The sequence below is a fragment of the Mustela lutreola genome, chromosome 4 (genome assembly GCF_030435805.1).
Source record: "Mustela lutreola isolate mMusLut2 chromosome 4, mMusLut2.pri, whole genome shotgun sequence".
Lineage (NCBI taxonomy): Eukaryota > Metazoa > Chordata > Mammalia > Carnivora > Mustelidae > Mustela > Mustela lutreola.
In genome coordinates this window covers 44779515-44806485 of record NC_081293.1, presented here as the reverse complement: position 1 = coordinate 44806485, position 26971 = coordinate 44779515, and positions in this window count along the sequence as shown.

Sequence of the window (26971 nt, the reverse complement as noted above, 5' to 3'; positions counted from 1 at the left end):
TGGAAAGAGCAATTTTCACATCAGAATTTTCCCTGCTTTATGTTTCCTAGAACAATCATTGCTTTCACTATTTCATAATAACCGAAAGCTGTTCTAAGGGAACATTTCCCCTACGGCTCACATTATGGTAAACATTCTATGTAAATTATCTCATTTTACCCTTACAACAGCCTTAAGAGGAAAGCACACGATGCCCATTAAACGGACCAGGAAACTGAGAATTAAGAGACTTACATAAGTCTCCTAGGTCATATGCTGGCAAAAGTTAAGACTTGGATAGGCACCAAGCCTAGATTACTCCAAACACTGGGCACTTCTGCGGCCTCTAACTGAAGCTACCTTGTCAGATGATGTGTTCAGCATGCTAGAGTCCCACCTGGGGGCTAGGTAGGGTAGGAAGCTGGGCTCTTAAGGGGTCAATGTGGGCAGGGCCTGTTTGGTGAAGCAAGAAAAAGGTGAAGAGGAAAGAGTTCAAAGCCCTTGAAAGAAAGGCAGAGATAACAGTTGTGTGGACCAGATGGAGAATAAATGTACTATGACCAAAAGCCAAGTTTCAAAACTATATATGAACTTGAAATAAATAGGAACAGGTCAGAAATAAGTGAGGATTTTCTGGGAGATCTGGTTAAGTGCCAAGTTGGTTGTCCATGGGTTTGTGACAAATGGGTGAATAAGGGTAGCTTAAAGATAATCATCCTTTATCAGACTGTAATTAACTCAAGATAGTGACAGGACTAGAAGCAGCAGCAAACTGAAGTGCTATTATCATAATTATCATCCTTCATTATGAGAAGCAATATATGGAGTCAGAAATATGCTACATACATTAAGAGGTGATATTGGAAACTAATATTAAAACAACCTCGTGCACCGATGTGTCTGAATATAATATCTTTTCTATAGCCTTCCAGATTTTCAAGTTGTACCTGCTATTATATACTTAAATATTTTTTGTAGAAAATAAATACAGTAATATTAAAAACAATAAAATTATCTTGACATTCATAAATCACCACTAATATGTGGCGCATATGATTGCCCTTACCTCTCATATACGTGCATAAATAGAAAGGAAGAAAGATAGAGATGGAGGGAGAGTGAAAGGCAGGAGATAAGAGAAGGAGAAGTGATAAATGTAGGAACAGTAAGAAGATGGGAAGGGAAAAGGAAATGAAAACCTAAATTTATAAACATTATATACTTCTATTCATACTACGTTTTAACTATCTCAATTTATATCTCAAGCTATAAACTAGTGTTAATTTTTCTGAATAAAATTCTTCTGGGGATTGATGTGCTTTTTGCCTGGCAGATAACAGTGTTCTTTATTTCAGAAGAAATTTTCTTCAAGTTTATATATTTCATTACATTTTATATTGTCTTTGGCCTTTTCCAAGGATGCCAATTACATATGTGTCATATCTCCTCTCATCTGTATCTATGATCACTTCTAGAATAAATGCTTTTTAAGTTTTATTCTATTTTGTGTTGATGTTCATGACTTTCATCTCTCTAAAAGATTTTGTTTTTCTCCCATTTTTAGCTGCCTTTTGACCCCTACGTCTCAGCTCATTTCACAGATCGTTTCTCTTCTCCTCTTGACCCTTTTATTTCTTTTTTTGAGGTCTTTTATAAAAGAGAACATGTTGGCCACCACATCCTGGAGGGAAGATATTTAAACATCCAAAATTCAGATATACAAAAATGTAACTTCCTTTATTCTATGTAGGTGATCTCATAGAGTCTTAAGCCTCTCCGTCTGCCTAGAGCAGAATATGACATATGTTTCCTTGATTTATTAATTTTAAACACAATCGACTTATTTTTCTGTTAAGGTTATTGGTTATTTAACTCTCTTACAAATTCACCATGAGATTAAAAGAAAAATTCACAAAACGTTAGCAAATATATAGAGAACTGAATCAAGAGACTCCTCAACCAAACCCAGGTTCCTCTGAGCTCTCTTCTCATCTAGGCTCTGGCCTTCAGATACCACAGCCAACTTAAGTTGCTGCTTGGGGAAGCTCAAAGCAGCCAGAAGAATTTTTTTTTAAAAGATTTTATTTATTTATTTGACAGACAGAGATCACAAGTAGGCAGAGAGGCAGGGAGAGAGAGAGAGAGAGAAGAGGAAGCAGGCTCCCCACTGAGCAGAGAGCCCGATGCAGGGCTCAATCCCAGAACCCTGGGATCATGACCTGAGCCGAAGGCAGAGACTTTAACCCACTGAGCCACCCAGCCACCCCTCAGCCAGAAGAATTTAATGGTAGCTCCAGCCAACACCTAAAGATGGCATTCTTTCCTGTCTTCTGGTCTCTGTGGAAAGGTAGAAGCCTAATGTCAATATGCACCAGTTAGCAAATCCAGATGACCTAATTACACTGATCAACCTGCCAACCTGTTTTCTGTAATTTTCTATTTCCCTGACTTTGCTGGAACCCCTGATCATTCCTCCTCCCTCATTTTCCCACTAACATGGCCAATCACCTCTTCACAGATTGAAATTGAGCTGAATTTTCATTCCCCACTCTCTTCCCTTCTATAACGGTTACTGCCTAAAATCGGACTACTGCCTATAACAAGTGTCTGGCTTTGTTTCTCTTTGACATATGCATCAAGATATACCACGTACATGAATTAAAAGACAAAATTATCATAATGTCAGTTCTGTCCAAATTATTCTATAAATTTAATATAATCTCAATAAAATATGCAATGTGTGCATGTAACTTAATCCTATTCTAATAGGAAAATAAGAATTTCAATAATAGCCACTATAATTTATTGGAATGTAGAAGGAATTGCCTTATACAATATCAATTTTATTATAAAGCTATTTTGACGAAGACAACATAGTACTGACAGAGACATGCAGTGAAACCAATGGAGTAGATGGGAATTCAAACTCAAACACTCACCTATAATTACACTTGATACATGACTGGGATGATCAATCAATGGGAAAGGATGGACTATTTAATATATTATTCTGAGACAATTTGTTATCTGCATGGGAAACAAATTAGGTTTTTAAGTTTACCCAATTCATAAAAATAGAATATTATCATTTATATAACATTTTAAGACACCATACTTACACATTTTGTGCTTGCTCTTCATACACAGATATCTAATTAAAATGTAGAAATGCATAGGAATGATGAGCAAGTAAGAGTTACTTCTAGGGAAGGCAGGTGAAAGGTAGTCAGAGATGGCACACAGAGAGCTCAGTGCCTATAATAGTTTATTCCTAAAAAAATAATTTGAGGTAAATTTGACAAGGTATTACCATTTTTAAATGGCTGTTTTATTATTCTCTATATCTGTATATGTGTTAGAATTACTCTAATTGGAAAAAAGAATTAACATTTACTGAACTTTTACTCCATACCAATCATGACACCTAAAGCTTGCATTTACAATTTTATATATTCCTCACAGAAATTCTAAGTGGTCATGATTTAGGTCCATTTTATTTACAAAGAAACTGAATTTTAAAAACAGTTAAATTTCTAAAAGGTTAAAATATCCAGAAATGTCTAGTTCCAAACACTGAGACACTAAAGGATAAATTTTAAATGTGTCTCCGATGGGTATGCAAGCTGGTACAGATAGCCACTCAAGAAAACAGTATGGAAGTTCCTCAAGACTTTAAAAATAGAGCTACTCTATGATCCAGCAATTGCACTCCTGGGTATATACCCCAAAGACACAAATGTAGTGAAAAGAAGGGGCACATACACCCCAGTGTTCATAGCAGCAGTGTCCACAATATCCAAACTGTGGAAGGAGCCTAGGTGCCCTTTGACAGATGAATGGATAAAGATTACGTACATATATACAAAGGAATATTACTCAGCCATCAAAAAGGATGAATACCCACCTTTTTCATCGACATGGATGGAACTGGAAGGTATTATGCTAAGGGAAATAAGTCTATCAGAGCAAGACAGTTATCATATGGTTTCACTCATATGTGGGATACAAGGAATAGTACAGAGGATCACAGAGGAAGGGAGGGAAAACTGAATGGGAAGAAATCAGAGAGGAAGACAAACCATGAGAGACTCTCGACTCTGGGAAACAGAGTTGCAAAAGGGAGGAGATTGGGGGATGGGATAATTGGGTGATGGACATTAAGGAGGGCACATGATCTGATGAGCACCAGGTGCTACACAACTAATGAATCACTGAACACTATATCAAAAACTAATGATGTGCTACATGTCAGCTAATTGAACTTAATAAAAAAAAAATTTAAATGAAAATGAAAATAAAGTGTCTCTGACGCAAAGTATGATAAACCCATAGCTCTTATTCTAGTGTAGTTTGTCTCCATAAGTGCCTTTAGTATTTATTAATATAACATGAAAATACAAAATGTTTCCAATTTTCCATGGGGCCTTAGTACAAGTTTTCAACACAATCATAAAGACTGTTGCTAATATGATAAAAATTCTACCATGCATTTGCCAAATTGATAGAGTACCACAAGAGAATGGGAATGATTTCTGAAATATTTTCTGAAGTTATTTGCCATGTTGTCCTTCAGTGTAATTAACAGAAAATTTGCCTAGGTGAAAGTCTTGCTGTGATGATCTCTGTTCAAATTCCTCAGTTTCTGGCTAGCCTGACCAGACACTTAAGCCTAGAGCAAGGGTTTCAAATTGGGGGAAAAAAAAGAAAAAGGGATTGGAAGAACTGTTTTCCTAGGTAAAATCAGCCAGTAAGGATGACTACAGATAATGGGAAAATCCACTGCATTTTTAAGCAATCTTTTTCTGTTCCTATATCACAATTTCTCTGAGATACTTACTTTAAGGTGAGATTGGTGTTGTGTCACAAGGAATACAAATATGTATTATTAGATATTTTCAAAATCCTCCTTAGAATAGTCATACTTACTCATTCTACAATAAAAGCATATGAATTTTTCTATTTCACCCAAATCTAAGTAGTGCCTGGAATTTTCAACCTTTTTAATTTGTATGAGTCAACAAATCTGATTAGTGTGAAATGCTATCGTTGTTTTAATTTGTATCTCCTGATTGCTAAAAAATTAGACAGGCATCTTTTCTTTTCTGGCTATTTTAATTTCCTATGTGAATTGCCTACTCATATCCCTTAAGTACTTTTAAAATTGGTTTATAATTTTTATTTTGACTTCTAGGAGTTCTTTATATGCTCTAGATACCAACTTTTGTCAGTTGTATATATTAAAATTATTTTCTCTAAGCTAATAACATACTTGACATTTTGTTTACTTAGAAGCTCTTCCACATTATCTTGTTTAAAAAAAGAACTGGAAAATATAAGCACTGAGGGGGATATGATTGATGGACCCATTCATTCCAGGTGCTCCAGTGGCTTAATTAAAAACTAAAACTCTCAGTCCTCGAACCCTCTCTCTGACAAACTTAAATGACCAATGCTAGAGTTCTCAGAATGTTCATTTCTTATGGCTTTCAACTCTCTGAATACTGCCTTTTGCCTGACACACCATACCTTCTCTCAACTCCTTTGACCTTAGAAAATGTGTTTCACTACTGAAATCACATTCTCCTTATGTGTTTTCTCATATATAACAAACCACATATCTAGGACCCAACATAGCCTATCCCATCAAAGAAAGTAAAATACATTAACGAGATTCCTCCAAAGGCAAAGGAAACAAAAGTGAAAATGAACTTTGGAGACTTCATCAAGATAAAAAGCTTCTGTACAGCAAAGGAAAGAGTCAACAAAACAAAGAGGCAAACCATGGAATGGAAGAAGATATTTGCAAATGGCACTATGGATAAAGAGCTGAAATCCAAGATCTACAAAGAATTTCTCAAACTCAACACCCAAAAAAACAAATAATCAAGTCAAAAAATGGGCAGAAGACATGAACAGACACTTCCCCAAAGAAGACATACAAATGGCTAACAGACCCATGAAAAAACTGCTGATCATCATTAGCCATCAAGGAAATTCAATTTGATACCATTGAGATACCACATTATACCAAATAAAATGGCAAGGATTAACAAGACAGGAAATAACAAATGTTCAAGACATTGTGGAGAAAGGGGAACTCTCTTACACTGTTGGTAGGAATGCAAGTTGGTGCACCCACATTAGAAAACAGTATGGAGATTCCTCAAAAAATTAAAAGCAGAGCTACCCTATTTTGCTGCAGTTCCACCAGTGGGTATTTATCCTAAAGATACAGATGTAGTGAAGAGAAGGGCCATCTGTACTTCAATGTTCATAACAGCAATGGCCACAAATGCCAAAATGCCCTTCAACAGACCAACAGATAAAAAAGATGTGGTCCAGGGACGCCTGGGTGGCTCAGTGGGTTGAGCCGCTGCCTTCAGCTCAGGTCATGATCTCAGGGTCCTGGGATCAAGTCCCACATCGGGCTCTCTGCTCGGCGGGGAGCCTGCTTCCCTATCTCTCTCTCTCTCTGGCTGCCTCTCCACCTACTTGTGATTTCTCTCTGTCAAATTAATAAATAAAATCTTAAAAAAAAAAAAAAAAGATGTGGTCCATATACAGAATGGAATATTATTCAGCCATCAGAAAGGATGAATACCCAACTTTTGTATCAACATGGATGGGACTGGATGAGATTTTGCTGAGCGAAATAAGCCAAGCAGAGAAAGTCAATTATCATATGGTCTCACTTACTTGTGGAACACAAGGAATAACATGGAGGACATTAGGAGAAGGAAAGGAAATGTGAAGGGGAAGAAATTGGAGAGGGGGACAAACCATGAAAAACTGTGGACTCTGAGTAACAAACTGAGGGTTTTAGAGGGTAAGGGGATGGAGGGATGGGTAAGCCTGGTGGTGGATATTAAGGAAGGCACATATTGCGTGGAGCACTGGGTGTGGCACATACACAAGGAATCTTGGAACACTGAAAAAATGAAATTAAATTTTTTAAAAAAGAAGACATGATATAGAAGAGAAATCCCTCTATTTGAGAATGAACATCTATAAAACACCTACAGCTAAATCATACTTAATGTTGAAAAATGGAATTCTTGCCACCTAAGACTGGGAATAAAGCAAAGATGTTCACTGTCACCATTCATATTTTACATAGGAATTGAAATAAGGAATAATAAAGCAAGAAAAGCAATGCAAGTTATACTCATTAGAAAGGAAAAAACCCACAAAACTGTCCTTCTTGCAGATAGTATAATTTTTTAGTAGGAAATCACAATAAATTTATAGAAAAAGCTCCTAAAATTAAGAATGATTTTTGATAAGGTCATAAGATATAATATTAAAACATAAAAATCAAATATTTCTATACTCTAGTGATGAACAACTGGAAAGCAAAATTGAAATGTTATACCATTTATAATCACTACAAATAAAAGACCCAAGTATATCTTCAAAAATGTATAGGAACTACATTATAAGTAAATCTAGAGACCAATATCTCTTATAAATATAGATATAAAAATTCACAAAATATTAGGAAATCAACAGTATATAAAATTTTAAATTAAATGTTAATATTAATAAATTAAAATTTATTAATAAATAAAATTACACCATAAGTAAGTTATGTTTATACTAGTTATGCATAGTTGGTTCAACATTCCAAAATCAATTAATGTATTCCAATATATCAATAGGCTCCCAGGGGAGGGGGAATGTAAATATACCAAAAAAGGTATTTGACAATATCCAAAATCCATTCTTCCAGCAGAGTAATCCCAAGCATGGTCCTTACCCTGCCAAACTCATAGAGGTTGAAAAATCAACAGATTCTATATTTTTATCATAAGTCTATATGATAACATGTTATTATCACATAAACATATAACTATATTTATACTATATAAACCTTACAATTTTTTATGGAATATTCCCTGGTGTCAGTTTCTTCAATTTTTCTTTTTATTCCTAGGAATACTTGAAATAAAAAACAAATGATCTTGTCAGATATAAAAATGAAAAAGGTCCCTCACATTTATTTATATCTTCATAGAATAAATACTGAGTATTTCAAAGTGAACTTCAAATAAGAAATGGATTCTCCTTACTCACAAATCCTGATGCTGAAGTCTTTTCCAGAATAGGTAAATGAGATCTGGGAATACACTCCACTGTTTGCTTCTCCTGGGAGTTGAATACACATGGTGAACAGTGAAAGCAGCTAGAAACTCCCTTTCAGCTCTACTTCAGGGTTGAGACTGAGACCAAAGTACTACCTCTTTGGGCAACTGCAAAGACTGAATGAGTAAAGGGCCTAGCATAGTGTTTCAGTAAGTGGTTAGAAAGCATAAATTCTTATCACCATCCTTTGCATCAGCAGAAATACTACTACTCAGATAGCTTGTGCTAGGATTGCCTCGTTTCCAAGGCTCAAATTGGACATATAATCTTTTACTTGTCTTTACCTAAGACCTGATACAAAAGCATCCCAGAAGGTCTCTCACATGACACCAAAGGAAAACCCATTTAATTCCACTTACTGGTTCTCCTGACCACATTTCTCTTCTATCAACTGTTTCTTCTGGTCAAAAAATCCCTTCCTTATCATGTACCTATGAAAGCTACAGTGCTTTGGTTGCCATCTATTATTTTCATTGGTGTAAGGAGTATATCCCACAGTTTCAAATGGGACAGTGCTAAAAAAACATTCTAGAGCACTTTCCAAATATAACATAAGACCAGAAGTGATCAATGTTACCAGACCCCTTTTCCTCCATGGAGAAGTGATACTTCTTGGAATAGCTGCCTGGATCATTCTCCTGCTCTGAAAAGGACCACCAGTACAAAAGAAGACCCCATGTGATGGTGTCTCTGCAACATGGTCTTTCCCCCCCGAACAAGATGGTAACTAGTGACTCTCATAAGGAGGCCCAAACCTGACAGAGACACAGACACCATGTCATGTGCAGTAAGTCACACTCATGGTAATGCCAGGAGAGGTTTATGGACTTCTGCTGCTGAGGTTCTTAGAGCCCTCCTGATTCCTCCTTTGTGACTCCATATCCAGGTTTGCTGTGATTAAATATGACATGCCAGGAGGCTTCCTATAATATTGCTTACTTTTCTTAAGCTAAGCAGAGTTGCCCTCTGTTGATTGCAACCAAAAAATAACTAAACAAAACACATCAAATCTTTTTGCCAGGGAGACCAAAAAAAAAAAAAAAAAGACAAAGAATTCATTGGAATATTAAATGGGGATAAGGACAAGTTTCAACCACTTTACAATTTTGGAAAGTCTGGTAATGCTTCAGCCTCTGAGGTAATCATGGAGGTTTGTGATGAAAAAGTGAATTTGGGGATTTTTAATCCTATGGTTCTTCAGTTGGCTACGAATATCTGTCCTTTGATTCACCTTCTCCAGAGTTTACCATTATTATGTCTTTTTGTTTTGCAATAAAGAAAGTGAGCAATTAATTATATTCCCAGCAAAGTGAGTATATTCATTTATTAAGAAGTAATTATTGAAGAACTGGTATTAAGTAATAATTAGAGTTTCTAAATTCATTTCAAATATATTACTTTCAGTCCACATGGACTATTTAGGAGATAAATATTGGTAAAATGAGGATAATAATAACTACTTTCTCATTAAATTTATCATTTCATAATTAACTAGTATAAGTAAATTCTAACATTTTAAACTCTGAGAAATAGCCTGGAGGTTCCTCTGAATTAGGGATGTCAAAGAATGTAATAGTTATCTAAGTCTTCTTCCAACCCCTCAACTCTCTTTCTATTGAAATCATCCCAGGAGTAAGAAAAGGCCAAAGCAGGAAAAGGTACACCTGTATTACTAAATGAAAAAGGCCAATCTGAATGTTAACCTACTACATTACTTCAACTATGTGGCATTCTGGAAAAGACAAAACTATAGAAATGATGAAAACATCAATGATTGACAGGACTTGGTTGAGGTGAAAGGATGACTAGATAGAGAAAAGAAGATTTTTAGGGCAGTGAAACTACTGTATGCAAGGGTGCATTATATATTCATCCAAACCCCAGGGATATACAACACCAAGGGTGAACCCTAATGTAAACTATGGTCTTTGTTGTATAATTATGTATCCATGTCAGTTCATCACCTGTAACAAATGTACCATTCTGGTTGATACTATGTATGATATGCATGAATGGAAGCATGGGGAAATACAAGAAATCTCTGTATCTTTCTTTTCCTTTTCACTAAGAATCTAAAATTGTTCTAAGGAATATTTTTTAATATTGTATTTACTTATTTGACAGAGAGAGATCACAAGTAGGCAGAGAGGCAGGCAGAGAGAGGGGGTAAGGAGGCTCCTGAGAGAGAGAGCCTGATGGTTGGTTCGATCCCAGGACCCTGAGATCATGACCTGAGCCAAAGGCAGAGGCTTAAAACATTGAACCACCCAGGCACCCCTGAATGCTATTAAAAAAAAAAGAAGAAGAAGAAGAACAAAAAGATGCAACTGAAAGCCATAAACTTCTGTGAAATTTTATGAAATTTTGTTCCCTGCAGCATGAGTATTACCAGGCTAAAGACTGAGGTAAAAAAAAAAAAAAATTTGTTTAAGACAAATGAGCCTCCTTCCCAGTAAAGTAGCCTATCCTCACAGGAAAAAAACTGAGGAGATCCTGATGCAACTACATCTGAAAACCACCTCAGTAATGAGAGTCAGGCACTGACTGGAAGAGCTGGGGAAGTTCTCTCAGGATCTCTCCCACCTCTATGAGTGCCCCAGGGCTCACACATCGATATACCCAGCAGAAAACTCTCAGAACATCACCTGGAGTTAAGCCAAGGTTACTCAACTTTTATTAGGAGAAAAAAAATGACTTGAATTTAAAATATAAGAATCATTGGACTGAATAATACACAGGCACCAATGGTTTTGACTTTCTTTACACTATACATTGACAGTGAGTGGTCGTCACTCTCTGCTACTTCCAGATGGTCCCTGAAATCCCATAGCAACTTCGGTCAAAAGCCCAGACAGTGGATGGGAGCTAGAAGGTATTATGCTAAGTGAAATAAGTTAGCCAAAGAAAGATAAATACTATATGATTTCATTCATATGTGGAATTTAAGAAACAAAGCAGATGGACATATGGGTGGGCGAGGGGGGAAGAGAGAGAGAAACAAACCATACGAGACTCTTAATGATAGAGAACAAACTGAGGGTTGGTGCTTTGAAGTCCTTTGAAACATATTCTGATGATAAAGAATCCCAAAAAGGGGAAGGATGCCCATAAACTCATAGCTCTCTTTCTAAAATGTCATCATAATAAACATTTACACTACCATTTAGTTAGTTAGTTAGGCTTTTGTTTCCTTCACCATAACTAGAGTTATATCTGGCAAGGGCCACTGCAGTGAGGGACTCAAGTTCCCGTTACTACTAGTTGGTTATTTATTCAGCTGTAGTTATAATGTAGTTGGCCCAGGAAGGAACTATTGTTAGAGATCTGTGGATTAAGTCAGTTTGATTTTTAAACTTATTAGTTCAATATTCAATAAATATTTGTTTTTACTGCAAATGACATAGTAGGCAATAAGCTTCGTTCTGAGAATGAAATAGGCAAAAATAACTGATTGTGGAAGAAACACACAAATGAAACAATTGCATGAATATGCATTTACAAAGTACACCCTAGTCCATGGTGGAAAATGAAGAGAGTCTAGTAGGAAGCCCAGGTCTGGGATTCAGTCTAGGAAGACCAAGGCTGATATGAAGATCAAAAGAATGAGCCAGAGGGAGCTCATATATTTGCACCATGGTTGTAGGCATTACTGTGCAGAGCTGAGCAAAACACAGTGCTGAACTCTAGTGCTTACAATAGACAGAGGTACTCAATCCTTGAAGAATGAGAAGACTTTCAAAGACAGAGAACAAAAAAAAAAAAAAAAAAAAAAAAAAAAAGGGAGATTCCAAACCAAGGGAGCCAAGGTATGGTTTTGCCACTTCCTAAAATGTTATCTTTAAAAAACAAAGAAAGGAACCAGGCTGGTAGCAGGGAACACCTAACTCCCATGACAAAAAGAAAATCCTTCCCATGTTACATGTTAATTGTGCCTGCTATAGGCACAGATAAGGTCAGGGCTCGCTTACACCTGTGCTTTAGGTTCTTAAACTCAGATATTTTTATCCTGCCTTCTGTGGAAACAAGTGAAACAAAGGTCCTTGAGAAGGTGCTTTTGGCCAGTGGGGGACCCCAGAATATCACGACAGAACCCTCCACTACCCACCCTTTTCTGAAGAATGGCATTTTCACAGAAAGAGGGAAATTATCACAGACCTGCTTCTGTCAGTAGACCTAGTTATTGTTCCCAGGCTTCAGTTTTAAATTCCATTTCTTTTCAGTTTTCAGTCAGGAAGTCAGATATATATCCTGTAGTGTGTATGAAGGGGCCATTATGGCAGGATAAATTTAACCTTAACAAAGGACTGTGTTTGAAGGCTGTCTTAATCCTGATCCATTTTATTGCTTCCTTCTGTGGCCTAATACATGGCACTAGGAACCAACTGAGAATGACTGTTGGTGAGGAAAGCTGTCCTTCAGTTTTAAACAGAACTAACATCTTTTTTGTTTCTTTGTTTCATATATAATCACTCCAGAAAGAGAACCTTGTAACTGGACTATTTATATCAACAGCTCTGCAACAGAGCCAGTGTTATCCTCTCTGCAGCCAAGGGGGACCTCAAACACCTTGATGATGATCAACTTTCTTTACCTTACATGTGGAAAATACAGCAGCTTCCCTTCCCATGTTGAGAAGCTAGTTTCATCTGTGGGGTGTCTGATTTAAAAGGTGTTAATTGTGTAGCAGAAGAATATAATCTCAAGAGGCAAAGAAAAAGGAACATTTGAAAAACAAGAAGGTGATTGTGTTGGTGAATGGTGTCCAGGTAACAAACATTTCTCTGCATTGGAAGTGTGTCTGTATCTATAATTCAATCTCCACCCTTCAGGGTAGAGATCAGTTCACAAACAACATTTAAATAAAATTAATCTATATGTTAAACATGGGAGCTGAGTGGAAAGTCATTTTTATTATTAATTAGGAGATGTTTTCTATTAATATCTCTTTAAAAGTTACCATTTAGGTACAGAAAAAAAAATCACAAAATTTGGGTTTATAGAGACCTGGGTTTGAATATTAACTCTGTCCTAAAGATCTGAGTGACCTTAGGCAACTATGTAAATTTTCTGTTATAACAAATTCAAAACTAGGAATTTAGATCCATGCAATCTGAGATTGACCCATTTTTCCTGACTCCTCCCTACTAAGCAAAACTATGAGTCTCCAAATGGTTCAAAAGAGAACTAAGGGAGAACTCTGAAAAGTGGTTAAGAAGAAAGCAAGGTGTTTAGGACCCCACAATTGGATGAATGGCACCATGGCCAGGCACCTTACAACTCACACATACCAGAAGGTAGGACCCCATGTACTATGGTTCATGACTTCCAACCTAGCAATAGAAATAAGCCCAGTTTGGCTCATCCCTTTCCCCAGACTGACAGGAGTCCCCTCAGAAAACAGGTAAACCCAACACCATCAACAAGGGGGATAATTTGAGACCACCAGCAAAAATAAGCAGCAGGAGGAACAGAAACCTTCCTCATTAAGCCTGAGGACTCTACTGTCCCTTAAAAAGATATCAAGAGGGGCAGACAGAACAGGACAAAAGAAACCCAACTATATCGAGTACACTGGTACAGGAAATGTCTTTGTCCATGTGTTCTAAAGTCACTCTGCACCTGTCTAGACACACCTGAGCAGCATGGGGGAAAGAGCCTGAGAGGGACCCAGGAAAGAGATTCCATCCATCCCACCATCCAACAAGAAACATCCAGAACATGGCCTGGAAAAACTCCTTTCACCTCTCAGGCAGCACAAACAGGACCAATGGGAGCCCCAAGGGCTCCAGAGATACCAAACAAACCAAAATAGTGTTCCAAGTTCTATATGTTAAACTGTCATTGGAACCACAGTGCATGGGCTAGGACCCTCATGCTAAAACTCAATGGAGTGACTGCATGCAGAAATAATGGATTTAAATAGGACCAAGAATCTCTTAACCCAATACAGTGTCCATGGTACAATCAAAAATCACTCAGCATACCAAGAATTGGGGAAATCACAACTAGAATGAGAAGTCAATCAAGAAAGAAGGAAGATGGTGGAGGAGTAGGAAACTGAAATACTATCAGGTCCCAGGAGTTCAGCTAGATAGTTATCAAACCATTCTGAACACTTACAAACTCAACATGAGATAGAAGAGAAGAGCAAAAATTTTATGAACAAAAAATCTGAAAGGTAGGGCTTGTGGATAAGTGAATCCAAAGCAAAAGAAAGACAGACCACAGAGGGAGGGGATGGCTCCTGGTGAGAGAGAGAGCAGCAGAGCACACTGAGGGACATCACTCTAGAGGCTAAGTGGTCAGTATGGTCTGGACCCATGGGGTCACAAAAAGACCAGGGGTGTCTGAGTGTACACAGCTGCCAGGTATCAGAGGAGGGATGCCAGCTACAGAGAAAGAGCCAAGGAGGGGCTCTCACCTCAAAGTTACCTTAAACAATGATCCAAGTCATAGTTGGGCCACTGCTCTTTGAGCATGGACCCTACAATTGCAAATCCAAAGAGAAACCCCTTCCTCCTCCAGGAGGAGTAGCACAGGACTGTGCTAAAGGAATTGGCTGGGTTTGGAGATTCCAAATGGGGCCATGGACCAGAGATTGAAATGCTTGGTCACAGGTTGGGTGAGCACGGAGTGTAGCCAGAGAGCAAGGAGACAGAAGAGATTGACTACTTTCTTCTGAGGGCACATGGAGGAGGGGAGCCCCATGCTCTCCGCTCCTATGAGCTGGAGATTAGGAGGAGGTTGTCATTTTCATTCCTGTCCTCCAACGTTATATGGTAAGCACTCAGGGAACAAAAGCTACTGAGAGCAAAACTGAGATTACTTAGCCTGGCCCTTGACAAGGGTGGTGCAATTTTGCCTTGGACAAAGACAGTTGAAATCACTGCAACAATCCCCTCCCCCAGCAAATCAACAAGAGCATCCAGCCAAGACCAAGTTCACTGATCAATGAGAACTACAGAACTCCAGAGCTTGTGGAAAACAGCACCTAGAATTCATGGCTTTTTTCCCATGAAACTTTAATCTTTCAAAGGTAATTTTTTTTAATTTACCTTTTTCCTTGTTGTATTTTAACTTTTCCTATTTCTAACATTTTTGAACTATTTTATAAATCCCTTTAAAAAACACTCTTTGAATTTTCATTGCTATAGTCATATTTTATCCCTTCATTATTTTTTTTAAAGATTTTATTTATTTATTGACAGGCAGAGATCACAAGTAGGCAGAGAAGAAGGAAGAGAGAGAGGAGGAAGCAGGTTCCCCACTGAGCAGAGAGCCCAATGTGGGGCTCGATCCCAGGCCCCTGGGATCATGACCTGAGCCAAAGGCAGAGGCTTTAACTCACTGAGCCACCCAGGCGCCCCATATCCCTTCATTATATTTAATCTTATTTTTTTATATATATACAGGTGTTTTGTTTTTTTTTTAAATTTTGGGATACAATTTCTTCTAAGAGATCAAAATATACCCTAAATCTAGTGCAGTACATGGCTTTGTTCTGGTCTCTAGCCTGATCACATTCTCTCTCTCTCTCTCTTTTTTTTCTTTTTCCAACCAACTTATCAATTCATTTTTTAGAATCTTTTTAGATTTTTATCTTTGCGGTCATATCCCATCCCTTCATCATGTTTGCCGTTATTTTTGTAAATATATAAGTTTTTCTTTCTTTAAAATTTTGGGAAGTAGTTTCTTCCAAGAGACCTGAATACACTCAAAATCAGGTGGTTGGCTCTGCTCTATTCACCGTGTGTGTGTGTGTGTGTGTGTATAAAATTTTCCCCTTTCTCTTCTCCCCCAAGTTTTGGGTCTCTTCTGATACAGTTAGTATATATTTTTCTGGGGTCTTTGCCACCCTTTTAGTATCTTATTCTCTCATTCATCTGTTCTTATTTGGATTAAAAAAAAAAAGGCAGAAAAACTCACCACAAAATAAAAAAAGGACAAGAGGCAATACCAATGACTAGGGACCTAGTCATTAGTAATATGTCAGTACTAGAGTTCAGAATGACGATTATCAATGTGCTAGCTGGGCTCAAAAAAAGCATGGAATATATTACAGAATCCCTTTCTAGAGACATAAAAGAAAATATAACCAAGATGAAACAAACAAACAAAAGCTATTAATGAAGTACAATAAGAAATGGAGTATCTTACTGCTAGGATAAATGAGGCAGAAGAGAGAATTAGTGATATAGAAGACCAAATGATGGAGAATAAAGAAGCTGAGCAAAAGAGAGACAAGCAGTTACTAGATCATAAGGGTAGAATTCGAGAGATAAGTGATACCATAAGACAAAGCAACATTAGAATAACTGGGATCCCAGAAAAAGAAGAAAAATAGAGAGAAGCAGAAGGTATATTAGAGTAAATTATAGCAGAGAATTTCCCTGATATGACAAAGGGAATAAGCATCAAAATCCAGGAGGCATAGAGAAATCCCACAAAAAAAAAAAAAAAGAAAAAGAAAAAGAAATAGGTTCGGGTGCCTGGGTGGCTCAGTGGGTTAAGTCGCTGCCTTCGGCTCAGGTCATGATCTCAGGGTCCTGGGATCGAGTCCCACATTGGGCTCTCTGCTCAGCAGGGGCCTGCTTCCCTCTCTCTCTCTCTGCCTGCCTCTCCATCTACTTGTGATTTCTCTCTGTCAAATAAATAAATAAAATCTTAAAAAAAAAAAAAAAAGAAATAGGTTCATACCCTATCATCTACTAGTAAAATTTACAAGTCTCAGTGATAAAGAAAAAAGAAATCCTGAAAGCAGCTTGGAACAAGAGGTCTATAACATACAATGGTAGAAATATTAGAGTGGCAGCAGATTTATCCACAGAAACCTGGAGGTCAGAAAGGACTGGCCTGATACATTCAGAGCACTAAACAAAAAAATTATGCAGCCAAGAATACTATATCTGGCTAGGCTGTCACTGAACATAGAAGGAGAGATAAAAAGCTCCCAAGACAAATAAAAACTAAAAGAATTTGCAAACACCAAACCAGAACCTCCAGGAAATATTGAAAGGGGTCCTCTAAACAAAGAGAGAGCCTAAAAGTAACAGACCAGAAAGGAACAGAGACAATATACAATAACAGTCACCTTACAGGCAATACAATGGCACTAAATTCATATCTTTCAATGGTTATGAATGAAGTATGCTGAATGTTAAAAGACACAGGTTATCAGAATGCATAAAAAAACAAGACCCATCAATATGCTGTGTGTATGAAACTCATTTTGGACACAAAGTCACCTCCAGATTTAAAATGAAGGCGGTGGAAAGCAATTTACCATGCTAATGGACATCAAAAGAAAGCTGAGGTGGCAATCCTTATATCAGATAACTTAGATTTTAAGCCAAAGATTATAAGAGATAAGGAAGAACACTATATCATACTCAAAGAGTCTGTCCAACAAGATCTAACAATTGTAAATATTTATGCCCCTAACATGGGAGGATCCAATTATATCAACCAATTAATAATAAAAATCAAAGAAACACATCAACAATAATACAATAATAGGGTACTTTAACACTCCCCTCACTGAAATGAACAGATCATCAAAGCAAAAGATCAACATGGAAATAAAGGCTTTAAATGACACACTGGACCAGAAGGGCATCACAGACACATTCAGAACATTCCATCCCAAAGCAACAGAATACACATTCTTCTCTAGTGCACATGGAACATGCTCCAGAATAGATCACATCCTGGGTCACAAATCAGGTCTCAACCAGTACCAAAAGACTGAGATCATTCCCTGCATATTTCAGATCACAAAGCTCTAAAATAGAACTCAATCACAAGAGGAAAGTTGGAAAGAACTCAAATACATGGAGGCTAAAGAGCATCTTACTAAAGAATGAATGAGTCAACCAGGAAATTAAAGAAGAATTTAAAAAGTCATAGAAACAAATGAAAATGAAAACACAACTGTTCAAAAATCTTTGGGACACAGCAAAGGTGGTCCTATGAGGAAAGGATATAGTGATACAAGACTTTCTCAAGAAACAAGAAAGGTCTCAAGTACACTACCTAACCCTATACCTAAAGGAGCTGGAGAAAGAACAGCAAAGAAAGCCTAAGCCCAGCAGGAGAAGAAAAATCATAAAGATCAGAGTAGAAATCAATGAAATAGAAACCAAAAGAACAGTAGAACAGATCTGGTTCTTTGAAAGAACTAATAGGATTGATAAATCCATGGCCAGACTTATCCAAAAGAAAAGAGAAAGGACCCAAATTAATAAAATCATGAATAAAAGAAGAGAGGTCATGACCAACACCAAAGAAATACAAACAATCATAAGAACCTATTATGAGCAACTATATGCAAGCAAACCTGATAATCTGAAAGAAATGGATGCATTCCTAGAGACATATAAATTACCAAAACTGAACCAGGAAGAAATAGAAAACCTGAGCACCAATAACCGGTAGGGAGATTGAAGCAGTAATCAAAAATCTCAAAAAAAAAAAAAAAAAAACAAGGGTCCAGGGCCAAACAGATTCCCAGGGAAATTCTACCAAACAATTAAAGAAAAATTAATATGTATTCTCTTGAAACTACTCAAAAAAATAGAAATGGAAGGAAAACTTCCAAACTCATTTTATGAGGCCAGCATTACTTTGATCCCAAAACCAGACAAAGACCCCATCAAAAAGGAGAATTACAGACCAATATCCTTGATGAACATGGATGCAAAAATTCTCACCAGATTACTAGTCAACAGGATTTAATAGTACATTAAAAGGATTATTCACCTGGACCAAGTGGGTTTTATTCCAGGGCTGCAAGTTTGGTTCAGCATCTGCAAATCAATCAGTATGATACAATACATACATTAATAAAGGAAAGAAGAAGAACCATGTGATACTCTCAATAGATGCTGAAAAAGCATTTGACAAAGTACAGCAACCTTTCTTGATCAAAACTCTTCAAAGTGTAGGGATAGAGGCTATATACTTCAATATCATCAAAGCCATGTATGAGAAACCCACAGTGAATGTCATTCTTAATGGGGAAAATGGAGAGTTTTCCCCTAAGGTCAGGAGCATGCATGGCTGTCCACTACCACCACTGCTATTCAACATAGTACTAGAAGTCCTAGCCTCAGCAATCAGAAAACAAAAAGAAATAAAAGACATCTGAATCGGCAAAGAAGTCAAACTCTCACTTTTTGCAGATGATATGATACTTTATTTGGAAAACTCAAAAGATTCCACTCCAAAACTGCTAGAGCTCATACAGGAATTCAGTAAAGTGTCAGGATATAAAATCAATACACAGAAATCAGTTGCATTTCTACACATCAACAGCAAGACAGAAGAAAGAGAAATTAAGGATTCGATTCCATTTACAACTGCATCCCAAACCATAAGATACCTAGGATTAACCTAACCAAAGAGGCAGAGTCTGTACTCAGAAAATTACAAAGTACTCATGAAAGAAATTGAGGAAGACCCAAAGAAATGGAAAAATTCTCCCATGCTCATTGATTGGAAGAACAAATATTGTGAAAATGTCTATGCTACCTAAAGCAATCTATACATTTAATGCAATCCTTATCAAAATCCTTATCCATTTTTTCAAAGAAATGGAACAAATAATCTTAAAATATATATGGAACCAGAAAAGACCCTAAATAGCCAGAGAAATGTTGAAAAGGAAAACCAAAGTTGGTGGCATCATAATTCCAAAATAAAAGCTCTATTAAAAGCTGTCATCATCAAGGCAGTATGGTACTGGTACAAAAACAGAAACATAGATCAATGAAACAGAACAGAAAGCCCAGAAATAGACCCCCAACTCTATGGTCAACTAATCTTTGACAAAGAAGGAAAAAATGCCTAGTGGATAAAAGACATTCTCTTCAACAAATGTTGTTGGCAAAATTGGACAGCTACATGCAGAAGAATAAAACTGGACCATTTCCAGGTTGGGCTATGCACATTAGGGAGGGCATATGCTATGGTAAGTGCTGTGAAATGTTTAAGCCTGACAATTCACAGACCTGTACCCCTAGGGTAAATAATACATTATATGTTAATAACAAAAAAAAGAAGAAGTCACCTAAATGATGCCACTACCAAGATGAATCCATTGATGAACTATCTGACAAGGATCTCAAAGTAGCCATCACAGAAATGCTGTGACAACCAATTATTAATTCTCACAAATGAAAAAAATCTCAGCAAAGAACTATAAATTTTTAAAAATATATATAAATTATAGAATTGAAAAATAATAGTATTACATTCAACCCCATAATGGTGCACTTGTTATTTGAATTTTAAATAAGATGATACATAGCAAAATGCACAGCATGGTCCCTACTATAGAATATAAGCCCAGTGAACCTTAAAATAGTTCCTTTTAAGTAGGTCTTATAATTTTTGAAACCAAGAGATGCTATATTCTTATAGCTAATCACAGGTTCAGCCAAAGAAATCATTCCATCATAAACCCAAGCAAAATATTTTCCCTTAACTCTGCCCCTTGTAGCTTTTTTTTTTTTTAAGATTTTATTTATTTGACAGAGAGAGATCACAACTAGGCAGAGAAGCAGGCAGAGAGTGGGGAAGCAGGCTCCCTGCTGAGCAGAGAGCCAGATGCGAGGCTCGATCCCAGGACCCTGAGATCATGACCTGACTGAAAGCAGAGGCTTAACCCACTGAGCCACCCAGGCACCCTGTCCCTTCTTGATTTCTACAGGCAACAAAATTTATCAGCAAATAATAATGAAGAAAACCTGGAGGATTTTACTGATCCTTAAATTTATAATTTGATATTTCCATTATTTACATTGTGGGAACCAACAACCTCATTCTATATAAATAGAAGCAAGGACTTGAGACTTGTACCTTCACCGTGATTACTACTGAGAAGCTCATTGCATAAGCCTTATGGTTTCTTGAGAGCCTGGTTTTCTCCATCCAACTCCACCTCCGACCCTTCCACCAATTCCAAGTTAGAACCATCCAGTGAAGCTCAAAAGCCATAGTTCCCAGTATTCTGTTCAATAGTCAGGTTAGCCGCATCCTCCCATTCAAAAATGCTGCTATCGCTCTGGTGGGGCACGTGAATGGGAAAAAGGTGCCATAATTAGACATTACACAAATCCCTATCACCTTTCTAGTATTGGAAAAACTGGCTCACTCGCAGTGAGACTAAACCAGTTCTTTCTTAATTGCCAGCACTTTCTATGAGCTTAAAATTCCCAATCCAAACTCTGAGTAAATTATCTGACCTTTTTGGATTTAACACTATGAAAATTCAAAAAGGAACAAGGGATCAGGCTCTGTTATTTCATAGAAGACATTGGTGAAACTGCTAATTATGTTATAATCTGTGATCATCAGAATTAAAGTGCCCAATGAAGGTAAAATTTTGGGAGACTGAATAGCCATAGCCACAGACCAGTATGAGAGGCATAAAAAAATACCAAGTGTTATGGAGCAGAATGTTTACTATTAGCAGCAGTAGACAGGTTTATAAAAGAGAAAAGTTATAATCATCTACTCAAGAATATTGAGAATTTGGGACTTGTTATGAGTATACTCCGAAAAGTAACATTGGCAGTTAGAATTGAAATAGCAGAAATTAAACTGAAGTTTTTGAAGAGGGGGTTGTAAATTATAATATCACTTAAATATACAATCCACCAGGTCTCTCATATGGAAATTAATAATTCAATTGAGAAAGCATGGAATCCTAAGAGTCAGCATGAGGATCGACCCAGGAAAACTTAAACACCTAACATTGACTGAACTCCATGTGCCACATCTGATGAGTTATCCCTCACATTCTCCAAGAGCCTGTAAACACCCTCACTCATGGAGTCATTTTCATTGCTTCTCATATGCCCCCGTCTTCTCATACCATTCCATCAAATATCCCTCAGTGTGTGCAAACCTAGATATGGAGTTAGAATTCAGCACTCCCCAAGGGCCAGTAACGATGTCAGACCTACAAAAGAAAACTTATCCTCCCAAAGAACTGAAAGGCTTTGTTTGTCTCTATCTGAAACATTCTGGAAATATGTGTAGAATGGATTCTGAACACGCCAGGCAAAAATGCAAAAACAAAAAGAAGAGCTTAACTTTAAATTCCACTTAATAAATCTATTACATGCTTTGAAGCATTTTTGAATTCAGTGTGTTAGCACAAACAGCAAGGAGTAGTTTTAACTGGTTGCTTGGTTGATTAACTGAAACCTGGGTTCGACAAAGGCCCACACTAAATAAAGATGCCAGCAATTTCTTAATGCACTATTAAAGAAAGACTCCAGAGACTTAGCCAGATGCAAATACTGGAGTGGATTTCACATGTCCAATCCTCTGCCTAAACCAAGCTCTTCCCTCAGGGCCAGGGATGCTGCTGGGAGCTCCTGTGACTAAAATAGGTTCCTTAATTAGAGTAAGACTAGCACAATCATCAGTGGTTAGTGCCAGGCAATGGTTGCCAGAGTCAGGAATGTATGGGGGCCAAAAACACAGCATTAGAGATCAGAATGACCTGCTGTGAAATAACCTTCATGGAGGATAATTAATAAATAGACAGGCATCCCACTAAGTTCCCCATGTAACTAGGGAGAAAACTAAATAAAATAAAAGTCTATGAACATAAAGCAACCAAAAGATTCATAATCCCTCTTCTAATACCCTAGTCTAAGCCAGTTCAAAGACCCCAAGGTTTATTGAACAAAGGGGAGGCTGGGTAAGGGTCTCCAAAAACATTAGCAACAAGCACTCTGAATCTTACTCTTAGACTCTCATAAAGGAGCATGTGGTCACTTTCCAGGATAACTATGCAATGAGGAAGGAAATATTCACTCTCTTTGGAATTTATTAATCACTGGTTCCTGGGTAACACTCATTCTTTGGGCCATTAATAGCACTACATTCCACCATTCAGAGTACAGACCTGGTTCTATTAGTCTCCATTATTCTTATCTAAAGTTATCTATATACTGTCTACCATAGAACCTCTACAATGCTGTACACATGCCAAGTACACAGAATACTTAATGGTAATGGCTGTCCTCAACAGCTACCAAAGCCTACATACTGACTCCTTGACACACAAAGTAAGGACCAAGTGAAAGCAATCTGACCATAATATAATATCAAATCCAAATTCATACCCCCGAGGAACTGCAGAAATATGTTCCACCATGGAAAACTTGGGATATTCAGGAGATACTGATCCAGAACGTTGAGAAAAGAGATATATCTTAAGGGGTGACAACACAAACATTATCAGATTGCGATTATAATTATAGCTATCTGTTTTAGATGCAAACTATTTTCCAAAACATAGCCATATAATTCCTTGATCCTAATCCTGAGTGACTGCTCTGGTAGATATTTTTCCTTGTTATGATTGCAAAGGAAGACCGTTCAATAAGTGATCCTCAATTGTTCTAGAATTAAAGGTCTGGCAAGAAAATGATGGCATATTCAAAATGGGCAGGAAAAGGTGCTGATTGTGTTACCAATAACACTATTTACAAATGTCTAAATAGCATTGAAGGGCAGCAAGGAGAGATGTTGGAATAACCCATGGTTAACAATAGCAGAAAGCCATCGTCATTCATTCCCCAGATCTGAAGACACAGATGGAGGACAGGTTAATAGGACCCAGAGTAGTATGATGGGGCAGTCAGAGGAAGCTGTGTCCTTTGGTGGAGTAATACAGCCATGGCCAACTGAAGGTCTGGTGGGAGAGAGCCAGGGGAAAAGACCACCTTGATCTCTTTCCTCCCTACCTTCAGTATCCTGCCAGTACATTCTGGTAGCTAAACCCGGCTGGAATCCAGACATCGAAGGAGGCTTAGAGCTCATCCTCAAAGGCCATAGATCAGGGTGGAGAAGCAGAGAAAACTCATTTATAAGGGACGGCGAGAGAAACTTCATCATTCTTGTCTATTGTAACGATGACATTGTGGGAAAGGGACAAAAAAGAGAGTGCGGGAGCGACAGATTTCCCAGATCACATGGTAAGAGTCACACATGCCTGAGCATGGATGACAGTCTACACAAGGACAAGAGCAGCTATCTCAGTGCTGCTGTAGTGTCCAGTGACCTGGGACGGATCAGAGTACGTTTTCAAATTGAAAGACAAACTGCTACATGCACTGCAACCTCTCACAGAAGAGGTGGCATCATGGCAACCCCACTTTAATTTTTGAAGTGACCTATGCACATTTAGATGTGCTGTTCTGATGAATTTACCTGGAGAATAGAGACTGCCAGTTTTGAGAGGGACCTAGAGCAAGGCAGGGTATACAGATGGTCCAGGCTAGCAGTCAAATTTTTATGACCTGGAGGTTCCAACGATGCTTAAAATGTTTGTGTAAGATCAAGATGTTTCTCAGAGCCCAGGTTCAGCCACACCAGGGCAGTAGGGATACTATGGGATCCCAAGGCCATGGGGTTAGGGACCTGGGCCCAGAGTGGCAGCAGATGTAGCAACTATGTCATCAGCATCTGCAGGCTTATAGACTGCATGCTGAGATGCAGTAGGAGGTCACTGATCCCTGGAGCCCCTTATGGTAGTCTCAGCACAAGTATTAACTCTACCTTCCATACAGGGAAGGAGCACCACTGCTCAGGCAGTAAACTTTGTCAGTAAATTATGACAAAATAATAGTGGCTGCATGGACATTGCAATAAAACATATCAGGGAGTTATTTAGATTCTTCAAAGAATTTAGAATCTCCAGGTTAGAAAATTATTGCATATTGCAAAGCAAGTAGAAATTAAATTTAAAGATCATGGCATTCCACAGAAAAGAATGCTGTTTCAAAAGAAGCTTCGGTTGAACCAATTATTAATGAGGAAGACAATTTCAAAATGAATGTTTTCTTTTTAATTGAAAATGCAGTGATAGACTGCATAAACAGGCATTCTGAATTATAGACAAAGCAGGAAGGCACTTTCGAGTTCTTGTCCAATCTTCATACACCACAGAAAATGTCAGAAGAGAGATTAAAATGCCACTGTGCAAATTTACATTTAAAATTCAGACTTACACTAAACTGATTTTAGCTAACAGTATTCCATGAGAATCAGCTTCAGATGTACTAAAATTTATATTTCAAAATAACTCATCAAAAAATCTTTTCCATGTTGTCACTGTCTATGAAATACTCTTTACAGCTCCAGTGACAGTGCCAGCCACAGAAGAATAGTTCCCCAAATTAAAAAATTATCAAAAATTATTGGGAATTAAGACAACACTTATTGTGATGAGCACTGAGTATTGTACAGAACTATTGAATCACTATATTGTACACCTGAAACTAATAGAACACTGTAGGCTAACTATACTGGAATTAAAATTTAAAAAAAAAAATTATTTGTAGTCTTTCATGTGCCAAGAGAGACTGCTGTTGCTTTCAATGCAATTGACTGAAAGTGAACTTGCTGTTAGTATAAAATCTGGTGACCTAATAAGTTAAAGTGCAGAAAAACAAACCAGAAAATTAGTATAATCAATTAAGATATCATACTAATTACTGGTATTGTTTTATATAAATTTATGGTACCAAAATGGGTGGGGTTTTTTGGCAATTGGTAAGTTTATGCTGTTACCCATATATCAATGTTATTTTTTATAATAGAATATTTTTAAAGGAAAAAGCTTTATTTTTCATATTAACACCTTTAAACATCATTTTTTCCTACTTCATGAACAAGGGCTCCACAGTTTCCTTTTTCACTGCTCTTATCAATACATAGTCAGCCCTGACAGACACTGCCATCTTTTTTTTTTTTTAATTCTGACTTGAGTGTAGATGTGTAACCCAGAAGTACAGGAGTCATTCTGAAATAATGAGAAAATCCAACATGTTAAAAATGAACCATCAGAAATAAGGAGTCTCTTTTTTATTTAATTTTTTTTTATTTTTTTTAATTAATTTTTTATTTTTTATAAACATATATTTTTATCCCCAGGGGTACAGGTCTGTGAATCACCAGGTTTACACACTTCACAGCACTCACCAAAGCACATACCCTCCCCAATGTCTATAATCCCACCCCCTTCTCCCAAACCCCCTCCCCCCAGCAACCCTCAGTTTGTTTTGTGAGATTAAGAGTCACTTATGGTTTGTCTCCCTCCCAATCCCATCTTCTTTCATTTATTCTTCTCGTACCCACTTAAGCCCCCATGTTGCATCACCACTTCTTCATATCAGGGAGATCATATGATAGTTGTCTTTCTCTGCTTGACTTATTTCGCTAAGCATGATACGCAGTTCCATCCATGTTGTCGCAAATGGCAAGATTTCATTTCTTTTGATGGCTGAATAGTATTCCATTGTGTATATATACCACATCTTCTTGATCCATTCATCTGTTGATGGACATCTAGGTTCTTTCCATAGTTTGGCTATTGTGGACATTGCTGCTATAAACATTCGGGTGCACGTGCCCCTTTGGATCACTACGTTTGTATCTTTAGGGTAAATACCCAATAGTGCAATTGCTGGGTGATAGGGCAGTTCTATTTTCAACATTTTGAGGAACCCCCATGCTGTTTTCCAGAGTGGCTGCACCAGCTTGCATTCCCACCAACAGTGTAGGAGGGTTTCCCTTTCTCCGCATCCTCGCCAGCATCTGTCATTTCCTGACTTGTTGATTTTAGCCATTCTGACTGGTGGGAGGTGATATCTCATTGTGGTCCATATCACTCGGCATCAGGGAAATACAGATCTTTTTTATTTAATTTTTTTTCAGTGTTTCAAAATTCGTTGTTTATGTACCACAGCAGTGCTATGGAATCTCTGTTTTTGATGTTGACATTGAACTAATACATTGCTCCTAAACTCTTTACCTCTAGATATCCCAT